Source organism: Carlito syrichta, unplaced genomic scaffold (genome assembly GCF_000164805.1).
Source record: "Carlito syrichta isolate Samal-C Ts95f unplaced genomic scaffold, Tarsius_syrichta-2.0.1 Scaffold305666, whole genome shotgun sequence".
Taxonomy (NCBI): Eukaryota; Metazoa; Chordata; class Mammalia; order Primates; family Tarsiidae; genus Carlito; species Carlito syrichta.
The window spans coordinates 83,142-91,350 of NW_007249762.1; positions in this window are offsets into that span (position 1 = coordinate 83,142).

Below are 8,209 nucleotides of genomic sequence, written 5' to 3' on the forward strand. Positions count from 1 at the left end.
GTGCTTATCTTTCAGTTGTGACAGAGTTAATTTTCATGTTTTGCAGAGCAATTACCAAACCTCTGTGTTGGAAGAATTTACATGGCAGATAAAGAAAATGGATTATAAAGCCTATATTGGCTGAGTGTGGTGGCTCAAGTCTGTAATTCCAGCGCTTTGGGAGTCCGAGGTGAGAGGATTGTCTGAGACCGCGGGTTCAAGACCAGCCTGGGCAACTTGGCAAGACCTCATCTCTACAGCAAATGAAAAAATTAACTGGGCATGATAGCACTCGCCTGTAGTTCCAGCTACTTGGAAAGCTGAGGCGGAAGGATCGCCTAAATCCAGCAGGTTGATGCTGGGGTGGCCATGAGCATGCCACTGCACTCCAGCCTGGGCAATGGAGTGAAACCCCAACTCAAAAAAAAAAAAAAAAAAAAAAAGCCTATATTGATGTTCCCCTAGAGAGTTCTGTTAAAATGGAAATGATCATTGGAGAAGTTCAGATCACATAAAAATAGTGAATCATGTAAAAGTCAGCATCACAGTTTTTATTTGGTATTATGAATAGCTACTTCCAATTTCAATAGTGGCACATTGTCTATTAATAATGGAAAAATATTCAATATAAGATGAAGTTTTAGAAATTTAAAATATAAGTGTATCTGTTTATGTGCAAATTGGAATAAATGGTTTTAGAAATTAATATGTATTATGAATTTTATGCTTTTAAAACATACAATATTGACTCTACATTCAATTTCAATAACAGTCATCATTAGAGACAGCATGATAATTGGGCAGAATATTCACCTTGAATTTTGACCTAGACCTGCTGCTCCTATTACTGACTGTGCAATATGTGGCAATCTAAGGCTCAAAGCCATCAGTTGTGAAACGAGGAAAATGATGCCTATCTCAAAAGGACTTTTGTAAGGATTAAAGGAATAACAAATTTGCAAAAATCTGGAAACTGAAAGACACTACACAATGTTGATTAATATCACTCATCTTCATCCTGTACTGGAATACTGTTTCTTTTTCTGTTTTCATCCCTTTCCTTTCTGCTAGGTTGTCCACTGTCACTGCTTTTGCAGCCTTAGTATCGGTCTCTAAACTGTTCCTTCACTTATAGCATTCTTATGGCTTGGTGTTTCTGATAGGCTAAGCACTAAAAATAAAAATAAAACAACTTAAGAAAAACTACACAAGCATCTTGAAATGTTTACATTATACATATAAGACTGCATTTTAAAGACTTTGGTGTAAAATAAGTTGAGTAAAGTGGTAGTCTTGTTTGGAATGCTCTAGATCATCTACTGTTTATTTATTTCCTGGTTTCTGGTTGAATTCAGGAAAGATGAAATCTTAGAACTGTAAAACTAGAATAAATAAAGTGTAACAGAATTGTCGATATGTGCATATAGTTTATAAATATGGAGTTTGATTATTATTTCTCAAATCTGATGCTTTATCTCAAGTCATTTTTCTACCCAGATGCTCTTAAGAAAATGCCTTTAGAGCACAAATCATATCCTTGTTCTCCTTGTATACCAAATTACTGGCGTAAGACTGATGTTTAGTACTTGTCAATAAAAGTTTTTTGAATGGATGGATTAAAAGGGAGCAAAGAGGAGGGCGACTAATACTGCCAAAGATAGTCAGGAAAAAATTCACATAGAGTATTAACATTTGATCTCTCTCTTTCTCTCTCTCTCTCTTTTTCTCCTGTCTTCCCTCCCTTCCTCTCCTCCCCCTACCACCCCGTGTCTCCTTCTGTCTCATACACTCTCTCACACACACTTTGCTTTGCTTTTTGGGGGGGTTGCCTATTTTATTTTTTCAAACTTTATTTAGATATAGCTTGCAGTCCTAAGCCACCCATTGTAAGTGTTCAATTCAAGGATTTTTGGTAAATCTATGCAGTTGTGAATAATCACCATAATCTGGTTTTACACAATGCACTTCCATCACATCATTACATCAAAAAGTTTATATGCGTTAATTTGCAGTCAATCTTCACTCCCACCCCAAGCCCTAGGCAACCACTCATCTGCTTTCTGTATCTGTGTACTTTTTCTGAAATGTTCATGCCAATTTCAAATACAGTATGTCATACTCTGCGACTGACTTCTATCACTTAGCACCATGATTTCAAGGTTAATTCATGCTATATCTTATATCAGGATTTTGTTTTCTTTTTTTGTCTAATAGTATTCTATTATATGGATGTATCATGTTTTGTTTTTCCAGTCCCCTTAGCATTGCAGATCTACCCTTTTATGGCAGTTTAACCTTTCTTTGACCTCCACTACCTTTAGGAGTAACACCAGGGTCTGGCTGTCCTTCAACTGAATGAGAGAGCCTTTTTATAAGCTACCTAGGAGGCTTTCTGGTTTTCACACTTAGCTTTTAATTGTCACTGAATCACTATAAGCCTTTAGAAAATATTTTCCCTAATTATCAGTTATGTATAATATAATCTACCGACTTCTACAGTCTTTAGAGTAACTAGTCCTCTCATTTTTCTCAAATGCTGATACATTGTCACACCTAGTTCATTTCCTTTCATTAAACTACTGCCCCAATTTACCGTAGTAAACGTTTTAAGAATTTCACTGCTACCTTGTTCTAGATATATGTGTGCTCTACCTACAATTAGTGATGTACTCCTCATTGTCAACTGAACAGTTGAACATCCCATCTTTAGTAACTACTTTCTCTGAGCACTCCAGGTCCTAACTATCAAAAGTGGCATTCTACAAGAAGCAGACTAACATGAAAATTAATGTGTAGAAAATTTTTTAGGGAATTATCTTGGTATCAACACCTGAAGGAAGGGAAGGAAACAGAACTTGACAGAAGGGAAGTTATCACGTGATGCAGTGTCAATGAAAGCCTCATACTATTGAATAAGGCACTCTGAAACTGGGATGGTCCTACAGAGTTGAGGCAAAGGAAGTAGGCTTTTGTACCTCTGTACTGATCCATGAGAGTGACTTTGAGCAAGCTAATGACGTAAACAGAGGCAGTTCTTGAAAAAGGGTGGTACATGAGGGCTGTCTATCACCACAACACATGGCAGAGATGGGGGAATAAATCCTTTAGTCCAGAGGGGGAATCCAAGTGGTATATCACAGTATCCACTGTGTAGAGCCAAAAGAATTTTTTTGCCTGATGATATGAGGTGTATTAGACAAATTGAGGCATCAGTGATGATTCCAAGGATTTTGGCCTGAGCAACTGATAGATGGAGTTGCTGTTCACTAAGATGGCAAAGGCTCTAAGTGAAGCTTTTTTGAGGGAGATATCAGGATTTTAGTTTGAATCCTGTTATGTGTGAGATGTCGATTAAACATCCAAGTAGATATGTCAAGTTGACATTGGATATATAAGTCTGTCAAAGACAGAAGGTGATTTTATTATTAACTGTCAGTATTTTTCAACTGCACTTTCCAAGTTCTTGTGTTGTTATTTTGTTTGGTTTTCTGGTGACCTTTGGAAATATTTTCAATTAACTTAGCACAAATTGCTAGTTGTTTTATTTACTGAAATCTTAGAAATCGAAGAATAACTTCTATTTTTTGTTTGCCACACTTGAATGGCAACCTAAGTATATATCAGTTCCTGTGGAATGATAAACTATTCTTACATACTACTATCTTTTTCATGAATACATATTTATGACTATTTCTAAACTATTTTTCTTCATTTCATATACAGTATATTCTCATAGATTCTATAATTTAGTTACTGTTTGTTGACTCATCCTTGAACATAATCAACAGCAAAAATTTACCTATGCCCACTGTTTAAAAACACTAAAGATGAGTTGATGGAATTTAGCTGTTTTTCTGTCACTCCGGCCTTAAGAAGCTATTTTCCTTAAGATGGATCATATGATGATATTTAAACTTTTTGGTTATATTGTTTTCCTAATTATACGGATTTATTTTGGATACTTAATATCAAAACAGCTGTTAACATATTTTTTCTTAATAATCTCTGTTATTACAGGAGAGCATATAAAGTACTTTTAACAGTTTTTTATCTAATCTTTGGTTGCAGGGACTACTTATGTTGGGCTATTTGGAGTAAGACTTGCAAAGCTTTCAGACACTCAGATATCTTAATATCAGCCTAGACTTTTTGATTTGCATTTTAAAGTTGAATAGAAGTTTATCATATGAATTTTAAGTAATAAAGAAGGGCTAGTCTAAAATAATATCCCTGATTATGTACAAGAAAATTGGTAACCTAAGCAAGTACTTGGGCAGAAACAGTGATCTATATTTATACTTAATTCTGTATTTATAAAATATATTATTGAAAATATTTTTGGCTTTAGGTTCACACCAATTTTTTGCTTGTGCCTTGTAAGATTCTTATGCTCAAAGCATGCCTTCATGCATATTTCTGTTGTTAGCAACAATAACAAAATCCCACAACTGGGTAGGCAGAATCTAGGATTTTGGAAGATTACAGCCAATAATTATAGTTAATCTATTCCTAAAAGCTTAAATCCTGTGGACCTCTCAGAAATGTGCATTCAGTGAAACTTCAGTAACAAGATCATGCGTTAAATTTGGAAGAGAAACTAATTATTTTTTAAAATGTTGCTTTTCCAAAGTCAGTAATAGTAGCTAAATGACAGCACCAGTTCAGAGCTATTTCCAATATACCTCATACACAAAATCCAAGCTTTCAATTTGACATTTATTTTCTGTTGTGGATATTGATTTTCTAAGACAGAAATGAAATGCACTGTTGTGATCTTGTGTGCTTTATTGACCTAATAAACTATAATTGATTAAGAAGGCTTGTGTACTACTCTTTAGTTTATATTACTACAAATTTATTTCAATAAAGCTTCTTCAGTGATGGCTGATTGCAACTACATATATTAATAAACAGTATTACTAATGTACACACAATTATTACAGATTTATCTGGTTTATAGGCTTGCCTCAGCCCAAATAAAACCTTCAGTGCATTTTATAGTACTTCGTGAGGTGCTTTATAATTAAACTCATGTTTAAATGAGAGGAGGCATGACAGTAGAATGCAGTTTCTCAGTCCTTCAGTTTTTGCTGACTGCATTGATAACTACAGAAACCAAAGAAAGCTATAAAATATATTTTTGACTAAGTTATAAATGATCCTTTTGTTAAATGCTTTTAAAAATGTAATATCTTGATCAAGTTTAAAATATTTTTTATTCCAACTAAAATATGGAAGACTCAAAATCTATTACATTTCCCATCAAAATTTCTATCCTTATATTCATTTAATATTAATTCAGTTAATTTTTCCTGCATATTGGTTACTATCAGCAACCTGAGCATAATTTATTTTACTTTGATATGCTCAATTCACCATTCCTGGTTACCAACAATATTAATCTAGTGTGAACAAATTTTTTAGAGGAGGATATTACTAGTTACTAAATGGGAAAAAAAAAAAGAATTCCTTTATTATTTTACCAGTCTTCATTGACAGCACCTGCCGGAATAGTTTAAAAGCAACAACAAAAAAGAAAAACAAAAAATACTTCATGGAAGAATTATTTGTTAACCATTGCAGCCTTGACTGTTACCTCTTATTTTATTTCCTCAAAGGTATATTTAATGCAGAAGTACGGGTAAGGTATGGAAACAGCAAAATAAAGTATACATTGGTTTATTGGTTTTACATATTTCAAACAAGAGCCTGAATATAATTATCATGGTCAGTTGTTTTGCGGTCATAAACTATACATCAGACTTTTTATTGTTAAAAAGAAAAAAACAAACAAACCAGGGTTCATAAAATAAACCTTCTTAACTCAACCAATCTGCATTGCAAAGACGTCTACTGAATTGCATACTTCAGGTGTATCCATTTCATTGAACAATCTCTTTAAGCAACAGCAGTTGATTGACATTTTTAGAACATTTCAGCTAACAGCAGATTACAATTTGCTTTTTAAGTTCACAGGGAACATAGACCAAGACAGGCCATATCCTGAGCTATAAAACTAACCTTAAAAATATGTAAATGATTTGAAATCATGTAAAATATATTCTATGATCATAGTGGAATTAAACCAGAAATTAATAATAGAAAGCTAACAGGAAAATCTCCAATCACAAATTGCATAACTCATTTCTCAGTACTGCATAGGTCAAAAAATAAGTTTTGACAGAAATAAAATAAATACATCAAATGGAAATGAAAATGGAAGATATCCAAATATGTGAGAAATAGCTAATATAGTGCTAAGAGTGAAATTTATAACTCTAAATGCTTGCATTACAAAAAAAGTCTCAAAAAACCAAAAAAGTCTTAAATCAACATTCAAACACCCTCAACAATTCAAGAAACCAGAGAAAAGCAAAATAAAAACAAAGGAAGCAAAAAGAAGGAAATAATTAAGATAAGAGTAGCAATCAATTAAATCAAAAACACAGAACAATAATGAAAAGTAATGAAACCAACCACTGGTTCTTTGAAATAATCAATAAAATTTATAAACCTTTAACAAGACTGACAATCATAAAACGGAGAGGACAAATCTTACTAATATCAGGAATAAAACAGATGTCATTACTGATGACTAAGGGGATTATATGAATAATGAATAAAATTTGTGCACTATCTGTATGGAGGAAACTTACAAGACCCTGATGAAAGAAATCAAAGAAGATCTGAATAAATGGAAAGACATACCATGGAAAAACTGACCACACATAGTAAAAATGTCAATTATCCCCAAATTGATCTATAGATTTAACAGAACTGAGTCTATGGTTATTTCAAACAAAACGAAACAAAATACCTAACCACAGACACTAAGTTTACCAGTGTCCTCCATATTGCCTATCTAATGGATCTTTTTCCTTCTTTTTTCTTAATTTACTTCTGCGTGATTATTAAATTATCTGCTACAGTCGAGTAAACAGATGTCATTTCTAAAGTATACAATTTTGTTTTCTTAGAATTTCTCCTTTAGTTTCCTTTTTTCCTGATTTCTGATTCAGGTTTCATTCATTTGTTTATCCAACAGACATCTTTCCTTTGCAGGCATTGTGCTATGTAGTGAATGGACAAAGATTTGTAGCAAAACCCTTCTTACGTTCCTTTCTCTGTTGTAATCTTGTATTGGTTTGAAAGTAATAGGAGATTCATTTATATATTTGGTCTTCTTTGTTTATAAATATGGCATGTTCTACTTTTTTCATTTCACATTATTAAGGTCAATGAATCATGAACGTAATTGACAGTTCTTTCTTTAACATATATGCATTGAGTAGGCCTCCGTGCCACATAATTTTTGAAATGCATTGAAAACATTTATTTAGTTTATGTTTATGGAGCTTAATATACTTTATGGGCCCTATTTAAAAAATTTTTTCTATCTTTCATAGACACAAAAAATAAACATTATATGAGGAATTCTTTAAACATTTATACTTCTAGACAAACATAATTTTAATAGTATGGTTGCCCCCCAAAAGCCATGTTGTGCCTCAAATGACTTCATTTGACCATGAGATTTGAATGAAAAATATGTTTAGCTTATTTTATATTATTTTTCATCCTTGTGAATATTAAAAATATGGACCCATGTTTATAATATAATTTTGAGTCATATCTTTTGCAATTCTAGAATGTGTTAATTTCTGAAGTTTTGATATTTCAAGATTCTTGAAAATATTTTAATCAAGTGATAGCAGAAAAGATTGACAAAACCAAAAATGATTTTACTGTAGCTAAAATTATTCTCTAATCAGACGACTCATCAAAATAGCATGCTGATTTCTCAGTATTATTTATCATTTCAACTAGATAAGGCCGTTTGCACTGAGCATGGGAGACAGAATCAACTTTAAATCAACCTCTTAAATTTACTGAATAGAAATACATTTAAGAGACAGAATTTCATAATATCATTCAACTAGTATTTTTAAGATATTAGAAAGGCAATTCTTTTTTCCCTTTTGGTCTATGCATTTTTGCTACAATTATATTTTCTTTGTTTTACATTTTCTTTATCTGTTGTTTACTTGCAATGATATGTTCTAAGGTATAGTCATAGTTATCGCACATATTTCATACCTTCTTGGAGGTATCTTTAAATTCTTCTTTAAGGTCTCACTCAGTTCCACAAATTTCTAACTTTGTTTGTGAGTGACAAATATGTATTTTGGGGATTTGGGTATTAGAACAGATTTCCCAGTTATTGTTTTTA